Source organism: Hypanus sabinus, unplaced genomic scaffold, assembly GCF_030144855.1.
Source record: "Hypanus sabinus isolate sHypSab1 unplaced genomic scaffold, sHypSab1.hap1 scaffold_193, whole genome shotgun sequence".
In the NCBI taxonomy this organism is placed as follows: Eukaryota; Metazoa; Chordata; class Chondrichthyes; order Myliobatiformes; family Dasyatidae; genus Hypanus; species Hypanus sabinus.
This window is the reverse complement of record NW_026780025.1, coordinates 285,201-305,127: the sequence shown is the minus strand read 5'-3', so window position 1 is coordinate 305,127 and position 19,927 is coordinate 285,201. Positions and strand designations below refer to the sequence as shown.

Below are 19,927 nucleotides of genomic sequence, written 5' to 3'. Positions count from 1 at the left end.
AAATTTCACTTCTGAAGGCCTCCCACTTACAACTACTCCTTTGCCAGAACACAGGCTGTCCCGAACCACACTTGTCAGATCCTTTCTGATACCATCAAAATTGACCTTTCCCCAGTTTAGATTCTCAACCCATGGTCCAGAACTCTTTTTCCATATTTACTTTCAATTTCATGGCATTATGATCACTAATTCCTGTTAACAGCCCTGGGTCATTTCCTAACAGCTTATTGCACAATTTACGTCAGGAATTCTACGTCCTGATTAAGGGCACATTTGACAAACTCTGCACCTTCTAGTCCTTTCACAGTATGGGAATCCCAGTCAATATCTGGGAAGTTAAAATCACCAACTGAATCAACCTTTGTTTCTTGGCATGGTCTGTGATCTCTCTACAAATTTGTTGCTCTAAATCTCTCAGACTGTTGGGTGTAACCAAGTCCCAGTAATGGCTACAATATCATATTTCCCTGTCCTGAGCTCATCTGGCTTTCCTACGATGCTTCTTGCATTGTGATATACACAGCTCAGCACATTCATCGCACCATGCTCAACCATTTGATTGCTGACTCTGTCTTTGGTCTGAACAACATCTGACTGGTGTCAAGAAAACAACCTCTCAATCATTGTCACAAACCCAAAGGAGCTAATTGTGGATGACAAAAGGAATGGGGACAGGCTAACCCCTATTGGCATCAATGGATCTGGGGTTGAGAGGGTCACCAAGGATCTGACATGGTCTGTATATACTAGCTGTGTTGTGATAAAAATACAACAGTACCTCTTTCACCTCAGACGGCTGAAGTTTGGGATGGGGACCCAAATCCTTAGACCTTTCTACAGGAACACAAATGAGAGCATCCTGACTGGCTGAATGACTGCCTGGTCAACTGCACTTTCTTTAATTGCAAGAACCTACAGAGAGGGGTGCGCATAGCCTAGCACATCTCTAGATGTGAACTTCCCACTATTCAGGACATTTGCAGAGTCAGGTGTGTTAAAAGGGCCCGAAGGATAATGAGGACCCAATTCACCACAAGCACAAACTGATCCTGCTGCTACCATCCCGGAAACGGTACCACAATAAAAGGACCAACGGGCTCCGGGAGAACGTCTTCCACCAGGACATCAGACTGATTAATTGATTTCTATGTCATATTGACTGCCCTATCTACATACTATTTGTTATATATTACTATAAATGACACATTTAGACAGAGACGTAAATTGAAGATTTTTACTACTCATGTAGATGCAGAATGTATGTAATAAATTCAATTCAATTAACCCTCTCCACTATCTGTTCTGTCATTCTGGTTACCGTTCCCCCGACAACTTACTTTAATCACATCACCCCTCCCCCCACACTATCATTAGAAAGCCTTACCACGAGGATATTCATTCCTTCTTGTTCTGTTCCCCTAACTAACGAATCCCATATCACCCCTTTGACTTTCCTCTGCTACTAATCCCCAACAGTTTCTAAAGTGGTCCACCTGTTGTTGTGTGGGATGGTCACAGGAGTATTATGTGAGGGATGTTTAACCTCATCCCTTTCCTCACTTTCACCCAGTTTCTGGTGTCCTGTACCTTGGGTATAACTCACCTCACTTCATGTCATAGCTATCACCCCCTCTAACTCCTGGATGATCCAGAATTCATCCATTTCAAGTTCCAACTCCTTAAAGTGCATGGTTACAAGCTGCAGCAGGATGCACATCTGGTAGGTGAGGGCATCAAGGACACTGGAGGACTCCCCACCTTCCCACCAATGTCCCCTCTAACTTGTAATGACCAGTGGACACATAAATCTTATAATGTGCATTTTTTTAACCCAGTGACAACATGTGCACAGTGCACATGTAGAGAGGTATTCATTTTAACAGCTTGCAAAGCATTGTCCATAAACACTTTGATCTCTGAGTTAGATCAAGTTCATCTGCACTCTCACACAACCTATGTAGTAGACTTGTAACGGGTATTGAAAACTTTTCTCACCAGGGCTTTTGCACTTTGTCCATATGCGATTTGCTTGCTAAATTACACTTTAAAATGTCAGATTTCCAAATATCACTACACTTCTTCGCACTTGTAAATTCTCCAGCAACTACTGCATCGCCACAATAACTACAGGTAACATGGGTATTTCCCCTGAGCACTCCTGAGGAATTGAGGATATATAACAAAATCATTTTGATCCTTTGTAACCTCTGGCTAAAAGAATAATTGGGACTGAATAGGAATTTTTGAACTTAAAAGAACTCTGTCTTCAGCGGTTAACTAAGGCAGACACATTCCCATTTTCTCTCTGGCTTACAGAGAGACACACTGAGAGCTGATAACATTATACATTATACCCTCGTTAGTTGATACATTGTACCCTTATTTGAGTAAAGGGAGGAGGACTCACTGAAAAGGACAGGAATGAACATCTGTCTGTAACTAAGTCAGGGCCTTGCAAAGGGAATAACTGATAAGGACAGAACAACACGTGCATCTGCAATTAAAACCTTCATTTAATGAACTCTCTTATCTAAGTAATTAAGTTTTGCACCAACAGACTTGATGAGCATACCAGTTCAAATAACATCTTGCAAATAGTAATGTATGGGGCTTAGTATGTATAAATACACGACTGTAACCTGACTGCTTACGTGCCTTCCCTTTGACAACTGGGACTCCAACTCCTACAGGAGAATGCGCAATAAACTGTGGTGATGATAGCTGGTCTCTCATGTTTTATTCAGATTCAACTTTAACATTTGGTGTCACGAACAGGATCCCAATATAGGGAGTGCCAAGCAGACGGGCTGAGTAAGTGGCTGGACCACTCTGGGGACTGCGGAGACTGACCGGGCGCCCAATAGGTATTTTGTCATTCTCCGTTAGTTCCTTTCGAGGTACGGTCCCTCGCCCAAGCTGATCGCATACCTTGACGGGATCGGGAAAGAATCTGTTGGGAGACTTGTATAAGGTGGGCAAAATTTTACTGAGGAGGCAGATGGGCCGGGTAAATTTTAGTAAGTGGGCAGGAGGTGGTCCCAGGTAAATTTATCAATTTAACAGGAGGTGCCAGCCATGTAAATTTATCTGCTTGTTAATTGAACAGAAGGCTTTGTGCTGGGTAAAGAACATGGGTCAATTGCAGTCGAGTGATATGGGTGGGACAACAGCAGCCCAACACAATATGTGTGAGAGTTTTCCAGACAAGGGAAAAGATTTGCGAATGTTGAGTGCAGCACTGAATAAGAAATTGGGGAACAAAATCTGGCCACCGGGGGGGGAGCCTGGGATATTACCTCGTGAGAACAAGCAGTAAATTTGATATGGAAAAAGAACTGTGGAAAGAAGTGGAAATTACTGAAAAGGGAATGGAAGGATAAGGCAGATGAAAAGTGGAACAGTACATTATTAGCAAGTTTGAGGAATAATGCATGTGACAAAGGGATCGAGGTATGCACTGCAGAAGGAACACCAAAGGTTGGGAGAGGCTGAAAGTGGAGCATGAATGGGTGGATGGGCACCGAAAACGAGAGTAGGGAAAACAACGTAAGCAAATCAAGGCCGGCCTACATAGGAACATCAGTATGAAGTTCTAACTGATAAGTGAAACAAGGGATACCAAACATATGACTGGCATACCGACCCTGTTTGAGGACAGTGACTTCGATGCTGAGTGCATAATGCGACTCCGCAAGATTTATTCGCTCTGCTGCATGATTCTCTCAGCTGATGAGGGGCGGAAACGGAAGGCAGAACTGAGATACCAAAGCTACCTGGAAATACAGTTGGGAAACCATAATGAGAATGAACAGACAGACCGGATTATTCAACCCTTGGAAAGGGCTCTCCAGCAACCTGCATACATCACTAAAGTACATCAAAGCAAACCTAAGCCTGCAGAATCTATGACCCTCCAGGGTGCTCAACTGAGGAAAGCCAATATTATGTACCCCTCGAGGGACAGAAGTTCCCAGTCACGGTGATTGGAGAGGTTAAAGGAAAAGAGGTCAGCGCATTACTGCCTGAAGTTCCGGATTTCCTTTGGCGACAGACAGAACTGATGCTTCCCTATATCACTGTCTGGGTTTGCCCTGGGTGAAAGCCAAAGAGCCCAGAGTTCAATTCAGAAGCTTCAAAGAACATCTAAACAAGTCTGATGCATTTTGGAAACAAGTCCTGTGGACTGATGAAGTTAAAATAGAACTCTTTAATGGCAATGAGCAAAGATATCTTTGGGGAAAAAAGGGTGCAGAATTTCATGAGAAGAATACCTCTCCAACTGTTAAGCACGGGGGTGGATCGATCATGCTTTTAGCTTGTGTTGCAGCCAGTGACACAGGGAACATTTCCTGGTAGAGGAAAGAATTTATTCAATTAAATACCAGCAAATTCTGGAAGCAAACATCACACTGTCTGTAAAAAAGCCAAAGATGAAAAGAGGATGGCTTCTACAACAGGATAATGATCCTACACATAACTCAAAATCCACAATGGACGACCTCAAGAGGTGCAAGCTGAAGGTTTTGCCAAGGCCCTCACAGTTCCCCAACCTAAACATCATTGAGAATCGGGGGATAGACCTCAAAAGAGCAGTGCATGCAAGATGGCTCAAGAGTCTCACAGAACTAGAAGCCTTTTACAAGGAAGAATGGGCGAAACGCCCCCAAACAAGAATTGAAAGACCATTAGCTGGCTACAAAAAGCATTTACAAGCTGTGATACTTGCCAAAGGGGGTGTTACTAGGTGTTGACCATGCAGGGTGCCCAAACTTTTGCTTCAGGCCCTTTGCCTTTTTTGTTATTTTGGAACTTAAAAGATGGAAATTAAAAAAAAAAATTCCTTGCTTAAAATGTGTGATCTTTAACTTACGTCTTTTGGAAATCAGTTCAACTTTTACTCGTTTAACAGTAACAGAAATTTTGACCGGGGTAACCAAGCTTTTGCATGCCATTGTAATTGAGCAGGCCTCTTTTGAATCAGCTGTCTCTGCCCAGAAGGCTGAGCTGTTTGCTCTGACTCCTGCCTGTGTCCTAGCAACAGACTGAAGTGCGGACTTTTACATGGACTCCCGTTAGGAACTGACTACGGGGCTTTAGGGATTCCTGACATCCTCTGGCCACCCCATTAGTAATGCTACCTTTGTAAACAACTACAGCTACCTCGAGTTTTCACTATTATTAAATGTGCAGCCCATACTGGGGAGTTTGATGAGATGTTCCAGGGTAATGTTCGGGCTGATGCAGCGGCCAAACAGACAGCCTTGAATCCCACACTTTTAGTCCCCTGGGGAACCCAGCAAGCTCCTATTAGTCAAAATCTAAGCACGGGTATGCCAGACATGGGGGAAATACGTAACTAACAGGGGGACCCCCCTGAAGGAGAGCGCAAACTATGGTCCCAAATGGGTTTCCACCTGGAACCTCAGACCAATTTATGGGTGACCCCTGCGGGACAGCTCCGTGTTCCCTCTGTGTTCGTACCTATTTTGATAGATTATGTACATAATTGTACACGCTTGTGCAAGGAGGGAATGGTTAATACATTCTTACAATCTTGACTTCCAGAGAGCAGCTGAAAAACCAGCCAAAGCATGCTTAAATTGTAAAAAAAAACAGATGCTGGAAAGGGGATGCCTTGTGGTTCGGGAACTACCCCCTTGCCTGGTGGACCTTTTCCTTGCTTGTAACTTCAGTTTATAGAATCACCTGAGTACATTGTTATAGGTGTTGCTCAGTGATAGTAGATGCATTTAGCAGATGGATTGAAGCTGTTCCTACAACTAATGATACCACTATGACTGTTGTGAACATATTGCTAAAAGAAATAACTCCTCGCTATTGTTATATACTTGTGCCATGACAGTGGTACCCTTGTCACGTGACTGGGGTTGAAGCTATACTGGAGGTAATGGTCTTGTGACGGTGGAGTGATGTCATTTTCCCGCCAGTAGAGATCATGTGACAGGTTTTTTTATTAACAGGTTATAAAAGGAAGACCCCACCCTGTGAGGAGGGGCAGTTCGTGGCTGGATTTGCCAAGTTGACTTCATGCCACTGCGTGATTTAATGTGATGACACAGTTTAGTTGAAGGATGAAGTTTTTATCTAATGCCTAAAGTTTAAAAGGTCATTGCCAGCTGTTTCTTTACAATACTACTAGTTGAGAATCAGTGGAGAGTGAGGATCGGAGTTCGGGAGTTAAAGATCGAGGAGAATCTATTTCGACGGTGAAACAGGTTCGACCTTATTTAATCCTTATTTGGAAGGAATTCGTTGACTGTTCTCGTGTTAATCTCTGCGAGATAGCAGAAGATTGTGATAAAGGAAAGGTCAGTGCCTTTAAGCCGTTTCATTTCGTAAACTCTTTGTGGGAAAAGTTTGAAGTCGGGGATCGAAGCAGAACAACGTGAAAGAGAATTTAAATCGTCTTATAAAGTCTCTCCTTTTAATTGGACTGTGAGCATTTCTGAACTTTTGGCAATACTACTTTAAAGAACTGTTCTTGCAACATCGCTTTAAGAACTGCTGCCGCTCAGCAGCTGTTTCCGGTTACGTTAGTGTTTGTTTACTTTTGGGGGGTTTGTTTACAGTGTTTAATAAAAGTGTTGTTTGTTATATAATCCGTTGCCTAACTCATATATTTATTGTTGCCTGAATACGTAACATAAATATGGGGGCTGCGTCCGAATTGGATCGTTTGAGTTTAGATGGTTGCTAACTTTTGAATCGGTGTTTTGGAAAAGGAGAATACTAGATTCTTTTGTTTGATTGGCTTGTGAGTGGTATTCGGCAACAATGAATATTGATGAGTTTCTGGTTTCGCCAGTCGCGGGGTTCTTAGTGAAGGCAAAAAAAACTGAGGTCTCTGAGATAGCTCGTAGATTGCAACTTAAAAGTATTTTGACGACTACATCTATGGCTGTCATACAGAGAAAAATCGCGTCACACTATGTGGATTCGGGTGTTTTTGATGTATCTATTTTAGAGTCGTTTCCAATAAGTGCTCTGGAGATGCAGTTACAAATCGAACAAATGATGTTAGAGCGTTGTAAATTAGAGGCTGAACAAAAGCAGAGAGCATTTGCATATGCAATGGAGGAATTAAGGTCTGGGAAACAGTCTTCTGCTTCTAGAAAACCATTTGTTGCTAGTCAAGAAATTAAATTGGTCCCTCCATTTAGTGAAACAGAAGTGGAAAGATATTTTCAACATTTTGAAACTATTGCTCGGATGTCAGAGTGGCCGAAAGATAAACGGTCAGTGTTGTTACAGAGTGTAATTAAAGGCAAAGCACAACAAGTTTACACAGCTTTAACTGCTGCACAAGAACTTGATTATGATATTGTGAAAATGCATATTCTAAAAGCATATGAATTAGTCCCAGAAGCTTATAGGGAAAGATTCAGAACTCTGAAAAAGTCTGGGGATAAAACCTATGTGGAATTTGCCTACGATAAAGCTATGTGTTTTGAGAGATGGGTTTCTTCTACAAATGTAAATGGGGACTATGATAAATTGAGAGAGCTGTTTTTAATGGAGGAATTTAAAAGAAGCATTCCCGTTGAAGTAAAGACCTACTTAAATGAGAGGGATACTGATAAATTGCAAGACTGTACTAGATTAGCTGATGAGTATGTTTTAATCCATACGAATAAATTTCCTCAGGGCTTAATTTTTAAAAGGAAAAATAACATGGAGACTCAAGGTAAATCAGAAATTAAATCAGAAGTTAATGAGAAAGGTAAGGAGGAAGGAAAACCAGTTTGTTTCTGGAACACCAGAAAGTCAGTTTGGTTTCATTTGTAACTAGTGTAAGAAGCCTGGCCATGTCATAGCTAACTGTTTCAGCTTGAAAAAGAAAGAGAAGGAAGCAGTTCCAGATGCTTGTGTGCAACATACTGAAGCACCTGTAAAGTTACAGGGTTTGATAAACACAAATGAGGTTTTGTTACAGGCTGACCAAGTTAGGAAGGGATATGATCATTTTATAACTGAAGCTTTTGTATCTTTGAAAGAAGGATCTACTCTGGTGCCAATAAGAATCCTTAGGGATACTGGAGCTTCTCAATCACTGATGTTAGACAATGTGTTTAAGTTTAAAGAGTCTGATACTGGTGAGGTAAATTACATAAGAGGTGTTGGGAGTGATTTTATGCCTGTACATTTACATAAAGTAAATTTAAAGTCAGGGTTTGTTACAGGATTTGTTAAAGTACGATTACAGCATAGCTTACCTGTGAAGGGTATTTCTTTATTGTTAGGTAATGACTTGGCAGGTGGACAAGTTTTTCCTGAAGTGCATTTGACAATGGAGTCAGAGGAACCAGAGTTGAATTCCAACACAGATTCTTCCTGTATTGTGACTAGAGCTATGGCTAAAAAGATTGACGTGCAAAATGAGGTTGTTACTCAGGACTGTTCAACTTAGGATTCGAGTTTTGCGGATGTGTCAGAGACTTCCTTATCTTCGTTGATTGATCAAGATTCTTGGGGGAAGTCTGACTATGAAGATTTATCTCTGTCTCGGAAGGAGATGATAGCAGAGCAGAATAGAGACTCTGAGATTATAAAATTAAGAGAGCAGGCTTTACTAGGTAGTGAAATTGAGAAGGTGCCATTAGGATATTACTTGGAAAAAGGGGGGTTGATGAGGAAGTGGAGATCGCCTACAATTCCTGCAAGTGAGGATTGGAATGTTGTTTACCAGGTAGTTGTACCGAAAGATTTTTGAAATGAGATTTTGACTTCAGCTCATAGTGTGCCTTTAGGTGGACATCAAGGGGTAAGGAAAGCTGTGGACAACATTTTAAAACATTTTTACTGGCCTGGTCTAAGAAAAGATGTGGCGATGTTTTGCAAAATGTGCCATACTTGTCAAATTGTGGGTAAACCAAATCAGGTTACACCAGTAGCTCCATTACAACCTATTCCAGCACTTGGTGGACCATTTTCTTAAGTTATTATAGATTGTGTTGGTCCATTACCAAAGACAAAAACTGGTTATCAGTATTTGTTGACTATTATGTGTACTTTGTCTAGGTTTCCAGAGGCAGTACCACTTAGCCAATATAAGCCACTTAGCCACACCACTTAGCCACTTAGCCACTTAAGTTAGTACCACTTACCAATATAAAAGCTAAAACAATGACAAATTGAAAAATATAAATTATAAGAATTATAAAATTCTTCACTTATTTTGGATTACCTAAGGAGATACAAACTCATCAAGTTTGTTTACTTTTGGGGGGTTTGTTTTCAGTGTTTAATAAAAGTTTTGTTTGTTATATAATCCCTTGCTGAACTCATATATATATTGTTGCCTGAATACGTAACACTATGGACTTTCAGAAATGATAAGTTCGGACAATGGGCCAAAATAAATGAGGAAATCTGTAAAGAACTTGCTATAAAACAGCAGTTCCACTGCACCCATCATCTGAACGCAGCAACATTGGAACGAACCAATGGTACTTTGAAAGATAAGTTGGCAAAACTTACACAAGAAACTGGATTGACCTGATTGAAGGTTTTACCCTTAGTCCTATTCCAGATGAGAATCACGCCATCAAGTTAGACAGGGCTATCACTGGCAGAAATTATCTACGGGCAGCCCATGAGAACCCCATGGGGACCCCGACCTTGTCTGCCGCTCCTCCCTGAGCGCTTACCTGCAACATTGGATATTCATACCTTGGGGGAGGAGATGGGAAAATACTTATGGAAATTAACTAACACTCTCCAAAGCTTGCATTCACAGGTATGACAAGCCTATCGAGAGGATGAACCCCAAACTACAGGTGACTACTCCACCATCCAGCCTAGAGAATTGTCCTGCTCAAGAACTGGGATGATAAGAAGTTGGGACTGAACTGGAGAGGACTGTACCAAGTGCTACTGACAACACCTCCTGCAGTGACGGTGGAAGGGCAGCTCCGGTGGATACATCGAACGGACTGTAAACAAGTTACTGGCAGAACTGATAAGACTGAATAATGTACTGGTTAATGCTGATTTTAATGACCCTAAGGGAACCTGCCCCTGTCTTGGGAGGCACCCAGTTTAACAGTTTCCTGTCCCTCTACCACACCTATGCTAAGCAAGATGAGCGGGGAGCACATTGGGAATGTGCCCGAATTCTCCAACAGGGTAAGACTATGTCAGTGGTGCCCCTGAATACTAGCGCAGTCAATTCAGTTCTGGTGTTTTCTGATAGCCGTAATGGTAGCATTGTCAATTGCACCATATCCAGGTCTGGAAGGCGAGACTGGGGATGGTGTTGCTTTGAGTGTTGGAGTCGTAGACCTCCTCCACAAGACCCCTCCAAGCTATGGCCGGGGGTAGGAGTTACGTCTCCAGCAGTGGCTAGTGTTAAGTGCTCGTGACACATGACAGTGGTACCCTTGTCACATGACTGGGGTTGAAGCTATACTGGACTTGAGGTATGGTCTTGTGATGGTGGAATGACATAATTTTCCCGCCAGTAGAGATCATTTGACAGGTTTTTTTTTTTTTTTTACAGGTTATAAAAGGAAGACCCCACCCTGTGAGGAGGGGCAGTTCGTGGCTGGATTTGCCAAGTTGACTTCATGCCACTGTGTGTTTTAGGTGATGACGCAGTTTAGTTGAAGGATGAAGCTTTTATCTAATGCCTAAAGTTTAAAAGGTCATTGCCAACAGGTTCTTTATGATTCTGCTAGAGACAGTGGAGAGTGAAGATCGAAGTTCGAGAGTTAAAGGTCGAGGAGAATCGCTTTCTACGGTGAAACGGGTTTCAACGTTTGTTTGATCCTTATACGGAAGGATTTTGTTGACTATCTTCGTGTTAATCCCTGGGTTTTACCAGAAAGGATTGAAGGTAGTGAAGAAGGAAAGGTCAGTGCCTTTAAGCCGTTTCGTTTCGTAAATTCTTCATGGGAAGTTCGACGTCGGGGATCGAAGCCAAGCGACGTGAAAGAGAATTTAAATCGTCTTATAAAGTCTCTCCTTTTAAATGGACTGTGAGCATATCGAACTTTTGGCAATACCGCTTTAAAGAACTGTTTTTGCAATATCACTTCAAGAACTGTTTGGGCTGCCGCACAGCAGCTGTTTCCGGTTACGGTAGTGTTTGTTTACTTTTGGGGGGGTTTGTTTTCTGTGCTTAATAAACGTGTTGTTTGTTATAAGAAACCCTTGCCGAACTCATATATTTATTGTTGCCTGAATACGTAACACTAGTACAACTTGCTGGTGTAACCAGAATGAGAGTTCACCCTATCAAGTGGGAAGTAGTAACTGTACCAAGAGTCAAACTAATGATACCCCTGAACCACTGAATGGAACTTATTGGCTTTGTGGAAATAGGGCCTACCCCTGGCTGCCGGGAGAAAGAACAGGGCAGCGGCATGGAACCACACCCAAATTCGCCAAACAGTGCGACAGAATCGGGTGGTCCATGACTTTATATTAGCAGAAAAAGGAGGGACCTGTGCTATCACTGGTAATAAATGCTGTACTTAAATCCATGATAAATCTTCCAATATTACTGACTTGTCTAAACACATAACCCAAGAGATTCAGAAAATTCAAGATGTTGGCAGTAAGCTACATAATTTTGGGACCAGTAAGGCAGGGGGGTGGCCCTGGCCCTTCAACATATTCGAGGGCTTCTGGAGGTTGTTTTTGCATTTCGGAAGTCTGATTGTATTAATTTTGATTATTGTCTGTGTCCTACAGTGCCTTTGGCCATGTTTTGTATCATGTTGTAGAAGCAGAACCCCATAACCATATGCCCTCTGCTTTGCTTTTACTTTGGCTTTGACTTCTCTTGTCAGCCACTGACGCATCCTTTTTCCATTCAAAAATGTCTTCTTCTTTGCAAAATATCTGTCTTGCACCTTCCTCACTTCTCGCATAAACTCCAGCCACTGCTACTCTGCCGTCCTTCCCGCTAGTGTCTCTTTCCAGTCAACCTTGGCCAGTTCCTGTCCAATGCCACTGTAATTGCCTTTACTCCACTGAAATACCGACACATCGGATTTTGGCTTCTCTTTCTCAAATTTCACAGTGAACTCAATCATGTTGTTATCACTACCTTCACTTCCATCTCTCAAATCACCTCTGGTTCAGTACACAATACCCAATCCGGTACAGCCGATTTCCTGTTGTAATTTGCAGTCCACATCACTGCAGCTGTTTAGAGGCCTGTAGATAACTGCCATCATGGTCCTTTTACCCCTGCGATTTCTTAGCTCAACCCATAAAGATTTCAGAAATGTCACTCCACTCTTCAAGAAGGGAGAGAGGCAGAAGAAAAGAAACTATAGGCTACTTAGTCTGAGAGTGGTATGAAAGATGTTGGAGTCGATTGTTAAGGATCTGAGTTCGGGACACTTGGAGGCACAAGATAAAATAGGCTGGACTAGACATTGTTTCTGCAAGGGAAAATCTTGCCTGATGAATTTGTTGGAATGCTTTGAGAAATAATAAGCAGAGTAGACAAAGGAGAATTGGTTGATGTTGTGTACTTGGATTTTCAGACCTTTGACAAGGTGCCACACATGAGGCTCCTTAACAAGTTCTGAGCCTGGTTGGGCAGCGATGAGGAAGGATCTGATCTCAAGTTTGTATAAATCGAAAGGCGATTGCAGTGGGAAAGGGCCGGGACCCACCCAGACGGCTGGACAGTCTGGGCCAGGAATGTAGGATCAGTTAGTTCTGGTTCCCCAAGCTGTGAGAGTGGATGTCGGTAACGAGGATCTGTTTACGTGTACGGCTGTGGGGTAAATGGTGGGAAAGTTGTGGGGTTACTGGCGGGGTGGAGCGAGGTTGGGGATGTGGGTTATCGGACACAGTGTGACCCGGAAGGAAGAGTTCTAGGGCAGATCATGTTGTGAGCAAAGGAGGATCAGGTCCATTGCATCAGACAGCTTTCAGGAAGCAACAAATCTCTCTTTATATTACTCACTGTCTAATCTTGCTGCTACCATTGTGTTTGTCACAGAGCCCAGAGTCTGGGGACAGCTCGATGGTAGGAAGCAGATGGTGATGATGGGAGGCTGTTTATTGGAGTCAAGGCCCGTGCCTCCTGGAGCTCCCCAGGGTGACACCCATTGCTACTTGTCATCTATGTCAATAATCTGGTTGAGAATGTACAGGGTATGGGCAGTGAGTCTGCAGCAGGTAATTGTAAACAATTACCTCCTTTTGCAGGATAGTAAATATAAACACCCCTCTTTCCCTCTCCACACTCAGAACTGACCAAAAGCTACTTCAGAAGATACAAATTCTTCAACTGAGCAAACACTGAGGGAATGTGAGAGACTTTAAAGAGCTGGGATACTGACAGCACATTACCAGACCTGGATTGATTGCAACTGGGTCTGATAGAGGCATAACTGGTATTTCTGGTCACATTCAGCTCACTCCAACTATTCCCTACCTTCCTTTTACAGGTATGTAATGTCTAAAGGACCAGTGTTTGAGTAAATGAGACTCACCGAACTTGCACCTGACTGAATCAATGGAAACCCTGAGTCAGATGGGTTTCTCTCCAGTCGGTGCTCTCAGTTCTCGGGCTGGTTCATTTGCTGCTGTCCCCTCATCTTCAGTCGTGGTTTGCTTCCAGTTGTGGACTTTTCTTCAAATAATTCTCTCACCGCAGGTCTAACTTTAACATGAAAGATAGTGAAGCATGTTAACAATACAAAGGACAACAAAATATTTCTGCTCACTGAAATCTAAATATTGAAGACAAATATAATGAACTCAGTGAAGAAATCTGTAATTGTCCCTGACACATCACAAAACCTGATGTGGGATAGGAAGGAGTCATCGTTCTGACATGGTAAGATGCAGGAACATAATTAGGTGATTCCATCCATCAAATCTGCTCCACCACTCAAGCATGGCTGAGATTTATTCCAACGCCATATCCCTGACTTCCTGCTGTAACCCGGAAGCTACTTAGCAATCAAGAGTATATTAATCTCTGCCATAAATATACCCAAATGGCAGCCTCAACCACCATCTGTGGCAACAAATTCCACAGATCTGACATCTTTTGGATGAAGAAATTTTTGTCAACTCAGTTTTAAAGGGAAGCATCTTTATTCTGAGCCTGTGCTGTCAGATCACAGTCTCTCCATCTTATGGAAACATCCTCTCCATGTCCACTGTATCCAGGCTTTTCAGCATTCGGTAGGTTTACTTAACCATACATCCCTCCACCAACCCCACTGTCCCTCTGAACTCCATTGAGCACAGGTCCACAACCATCAAATGCTCCTCATACATAAAGCCCATCATCCCTGAGATTATTCAGGTGAAACTTGTTAGTAACAACTGCATTGAACACATTCCCAAGTATAACAGACCATCAGGAAATTTAAACCATTCCAGAGTGAATGGAATAAAAAGAAACTGGATTCACCAGAATCGCTCAAAAGGTAAGGAACTGCTGTGGGGAGACAAACAAATTTAACGATTCAGGTTCACAATCTTTTGTCAGAATGGATTCAGAACTTTTCATTTTTAGCACAGATTTCCAGCAACTTGAGGTTCTGTTTGATTCCTACTGTCTGACAGACAGGTAACAGCGAGGAGGAATTTCCAAACATAGTTTGAACACTGAACCCCCCCCCCCCACCCTGCCCCCAGGTCTATTTCTACTGGTTCTAACACAGAACAGCCCAGTTACTCACAGCCTGTCCTTGGGAGGGATGGAATACAAACTCATTCTCTCCTCAGATTAGCAGCATTGCTTCCAAAGGAGCTCCAGAAGCAAACCTTTGATCCCAGACCAGAAATACTCGCTCAACACCTCATAAACCCGGGCAGCTTGATCCCTGGGTCCATTTTACTTGGATCTAAACAGGGGTGCAGAGCTGCCGGAGCTAACCAGAGCACCACTCTAGCACTTCTGTTAGAAAATAAGTCCAAATAAACAAGCGGGAAATTTAACAGCGGCCGCATGTTAAATAGAGGGAATTTTAAGGAAACTGGGGTTAGGGAGAGGGGTTGGTGGCTTGTGAGGAAAATACTACCAATGACATTAGGATAAGATATTTGATAGCTTTTGGTGAACTCCTGGAGCTGTGACTGTGGTGGTCTGTGGATTACTCACTAATACAAAAGTAAATTTTTCTCACTAACAACCTCATGGCTTCTAAGCAAACAACGTTATTTCACTTGGTTGATCATTATATTTTATGATAATTAGTGAATGCAACCATGCAATAATTTGTCTTGTTATTAAGTTAAGTATTATATGTTTTATTGTACCAGTTATATATGGAAATGCAGTGATTGCCTAAAATCTTGCTAATGCCTTATTCATCACTGTATTTCTTTGGAGCGCTGGAAATCATATATATTTCTTTCATCTTGGTTTAGTGCTTGACATTATAAAAAACTCAATATACACACACACACACACAACCCCCCCCCCCCCCCAATTTGTGTACCTGCTCACGACATCAACGGGACAAGGAAGTTGCCCGGTACATGAAAGGAGCAGGTACACAAATACACAAATTGAGTGTGACATACTAGGGGTGATTGATACGTTCGCGGCCTAAGGTGAAAGGAGTTAATTCTACAAAACCTAGCAATTTTCAATTATCTGTATCAGAAACAGCACAAAACTGATTAACTTCAAACTTTCTGTATAATCACTCAAAGAGTTGAACTGCACGTTCAGGTACCGAGAGCTGTATAACATTAGGCCGCGAACTTATCAATCACCCCTCGTACAGCTCCGGCAGCTAAAAGATTGGAAGATTGGCACTGCACCCCTGCTCCAGCCGTCCGGCAGAGCTCGGGCCCGGCCCTTTCCGAATCCAACCGGCCCAGATTTACACAAACCCGCCGGGATCAAACCCCACTCACCCCCGCTCGAGTCGCTGGACCGCCAACGACCGCTGCATTCGGCAGTGCGCATGCGTTTATCAGGATGTTCTCCACAGCACCACCAGCTGTCGGAGGTACACATGGTCACCAGTGGCCTGAGGTCCATACAGCGCCCCCAGTGCCCGGAGGCGGGAGGAACAACAGGGAGGTCAATCACAAAGTCTGCAGATGCAGGAAATCCAGCTTAACGCAAACAAAATGATGGCGGAACTCAGCAGGCCCGGCAGCATCTATCGAAAAGAGTCGACAGTCGACGTTTCCAGCTGAACTTTCGTTCAAGATTGAGATGGACTGTGGGAAATAGCTAAATACAATCGGAGCGGGCGAGAAAATGGTTGGCTAGAAGGTGACAGGTTGAAGCCAGGTAGGTGGGAAAGCTCAAGAACAAAAGAAAATAGAATCTAATAAGAGAAGAGAGTGAAGAATCGGAGCAGTGGACCCAGAGAGACGTGATAAGCACGTGGGAGGTCGTGAAAAGTCGGAGAGGAAGTGAGGGAGTGGGAGGGAGGGCGATTTCACCGGAAGGAGAAATCGGTACTCATGTCATCAAGTTGGGGGGAGGAGCTACCCAGACGGAATATAAGGTGCAGATCCTGGACCCTGAGGGTGGCCTTAACTCGGCAGAAGTGGAAGCGATGGGTTGACACGTCGGAACGGGACTGGGAATCGGAATGAAAATGTTTGGACACCGGGAGGTCCTGCTGGGAGCGGATAGTTCAAAGGTCAGTTTATTAACAAAGCAGGTATCCATAAACAACTCTTACGTTTTTCTTTCAGAGAACCACAAACCAAAGAAAGAGCATGAAAGTCGTTCAGAGAGAAAAATCTAACTCCCACCTCATTCCCCGCATCAAAAAGAACGGCATCCCGATCATGAACCCCCAAAACCCACCCCTCCCGCATCAAAGGGAACAATAACATCGATCCGCCCCCCAAAAAACAACCCTGCCCCGCACAACTGCAGAGGAGCTGGTGTCACCAGTGTAGAGGCGACCACATCGGGAGCAGCGGACGCAACGGGTGACCCCGGAAGATGCACGGGTGAAGTGTCGCCTCACCTGGAAGGATGTTTGGACAACGGGGAGAGTTCGGCCGTCCGGCCCTTTCACTGTGACACCCCGAACTCCTCGTCAAATCCATCCAAGCGAGACTGGGGAACTTTAATGTCCAATAAATATAATTCCTCTCAGCGATCAGCTGCCTGAATGAATAAATGACTTGAAAGAGGAAGGTCCACATTGTCAGGGTGTTGACTTTACCGGGGGACAAAGAGTGCAGGGACGAGAGGTTTTCTGTTGACTAATACACTGTGAGTGGACCTCGCTGGCAATTCTGGTGTTGTGACCCGAATCGAGACAAACACCACGCTGCCCACTCCACCAACAACACGGCACAGCCGGACACATAACAGGGGCTTTACATCTCACAACACTGGATTCAGTGATGAAACCCGTGAGTAATGTTGTTGTCCCACTGGAATCATCAGAAACGTCCATTCAGGTGTTTTTAAATGCCAACGCTCCGCCACGGGTGACGTCACACAGCTCCGCCCCCCCACGCGACTGACGTCACATATGGGCTCCACACACCGGGACCTGCCCTCGCGTGCGCGGTGTCTACGTCACCCACACGCTGGAGAGCTCGAGCTTTATCGGTTTAACGGCTGAGCAACCAATCACGTGACAACCCCCCCCCCTCCTCCACAGCTGAAATACAAATCTTCAGGAGCTGCGCTATTCTCATTGGTGCGCAGGACTGTCAATCAGTGGTTACAGCCAGTAGTAGAAGCGGACCAGCGGAGTGGGCGTTTCCCGCTCAGGAGTCGATATTTCGTCAGGGCGGAACAAATCCCAAAGTAAATGTCCGCTTTCTGATTTATTTCCATTTCCCTCCGAGGGATGTTGAGGCATTTGTGAAGCGTCTCCTGCGGGCGGAGTCTGATGTATCGCTGAGAGGTAGGAGGAGACCGCTCGGCCCGTCGGTTTGATGCCGGTTCCCCGGGAAGGGAGGGAGAGGGGGATTTTATTGAAAGGATGAAGATGGTGAGAGAGGGATTGGACAGGATGTTTGTCCCGGTTGGGACAGGAGGTGCTCATCTGTGGAAATGTCTGAGCACAAGGTGGTGGCGAGCAGAGAGATTCACCACATTGGGAGGCAAACACCGGCAGACTGTTGCCCTGCAAGCGGGACCAATGGTCCGGGCAATGTGACAATTATTTGGGTTTTGTTGAGACTGTATCTGGAATATGTTGTAAAAATCCCGCTCCCCAGACTAACACGGGTTAGACAGACCAAAGAACAAACTGCCGGAGGAACTCAGTGGGTCAGGCAGCCTCTGTGGAGGGAAATGGACCGTCAACATTTCGGGCCGAGACCCTCCCTCTGGACTGAGAGTGGACGGGAAATAGTCAGAGAAAAGAGGTGAGGGGTGGGGATGGGGCAAGAGCTGGGGAGTGAGAGGTGGATCCAGGTGAGGGCGAGGTGGGAAGGTGGAAATAGTGACGGGGGTGGGAGGTGAGTGTTTGGGGTAACACCGGGCTGCAGCAGACGGAAATTAATTCAATAGAAGGTTAACAAAGTGGTTAGAGAGTATTTGTTATAGAGAGCGCAATGAAATGGAAGCTGCCATCTTGTTGATGGTTAGAGGGGCTGAATGGCCACAGATAGAAAAGATCGGAGAGATGGAATAGGGGTGCGAGGTAATCTCAATACACAGAGGCAGTGGGTCCCTGGAATGAGCTGTTCGGTGTTTGCATCGTTGGTTATCTACCTCGGGTTCAGTGTCCTCACCGTGTTTGGGAATTCCCACTCACTGTCGTCTGTCTGTGAGCAGCTGGACATTAAATAAACACTCAAGACGCTGGAGACCTGAAATCACATCAGAAATTGTTTGAAGCCATTCCGTCACAGAGTGCTGGAGCTGAAACATTAACTTTTCTACGGGTCTGTGGTGGCCAGTGCTGTTGTGTGCTGGGGCAACAGGCTGAGCGTCGCAGACACCAACAGAGTCAACAAACTCATTCCTAAAGCCAGTGAGGTTGTGGGAGTGGAACTGGACTATCTGACGATGGTCTCTGAAAAGAGGATGCTCTCCAAGTTGCATGCCATCTTGGACAATGTCTCCCATCCACTCCATAATGTACTGGTTAGGCTCAGGAGTTCATTCAGCCAGAGACTCATTCCACCGAGATGTAACACTGAGCGTCATAGGAAGTCATTCCTACCTGTGGCCATCAAACTTTACAACTCCTCCCTCGGAGTGTCAGACACCCTGAGTCAATAGGCTGGTCCTGGACTTGTTTCCACTTGGCATAATTTACTTATTTTTATTTAATTATTTATGGTTTTATTTTGCTATATTTCTTCACTATTCTTGGTCGGCGCGGCTGTAACGAAAAGTTTCCCTCGGGATCAATAAAGTATGTCTGTCTGTCTGCCTGTCTTTGTTCGTCTCCACAGGTATTCTTCATCCATTGAGTGTTTCTTGTTTTTGCAGTTTTTCAGGACATTTCGTTGGAATGATTTAAGTCTCCTGGGAAATTGGCTTGTGCAGGACGCACATTGTAATTCATTCTCTTGCAGCACAGAAACAGGGCTTTCGGCCCATCTAGTCTGTGCAATTCTCTGCTTGGGCCCATCCACGTGCACCCAGACTCTAGATGTCAATACTTCCCTCGTTCATGTACCCACACAAACTTCACTTAAATGCTGCAATTGAACCCGCATCCACGTTTGCATCACCTTCTGACTGAAGTAAAAATCACAACGAACAGGGTTGTCGGAACAGATCTGTTCAGAACAGTCCTGGGTACCGGCTTCCAGAGAGAATACGCTTCTCACTCTACCAGCACCCTCTGCCTCTGTGGTCAGGTCAGCTCAGTATCCACAAAGCCAAGTTCTCCTGGATCTCTGCTTCCTGCCATCCTGACCCGGCCTAATCTGGGGAACATTATCAAAATTCTCACGAAAATCCATTTGGCGCTTCTGCATGAATTTCAATAGGCAGCAGACAGTATGTGCAAGAGTAGGCCATTCGGCC

General features: G+C 44.3%; 1 protein-coding gene across 4 annotated transcripts in view; it reads right to left on the bottom strand.

The window, feature by feature from the left end:
• LOC132387510 (zinc finger protein 585A-like) overlaps nucleotides 1-19,927 on the bottom strand; it is a 275,678-nt gene that overhangs the window by 17,216 nt on the left and 238,535 nt on the right. For 2 of the 4 annotated variants that reach the window (XR_009509905.1, XR_009509904.1), the window contains exons 1-2: nucleotides 15,868-15,910; nucleotides 13,479-13,648 (exon numbers count right to left, since the gene is read on the bottom strand). The exons of 1 other annotated variant lie outside the window; for it this stretch is intronic. The gene's annotated coding sequence lies outside the window, so the exon portion shown is untranslated. Of the gene's footprint in view, nucleotides 1-4,271; nucleotides 4,369-13,478; nucleotides 13,649-15,867; nucleotides 15,911-19,927 lie in introns of those variants that run through there. One more of the 4 variants, XR_009509906.1, reaches the window with a different exon arrangement.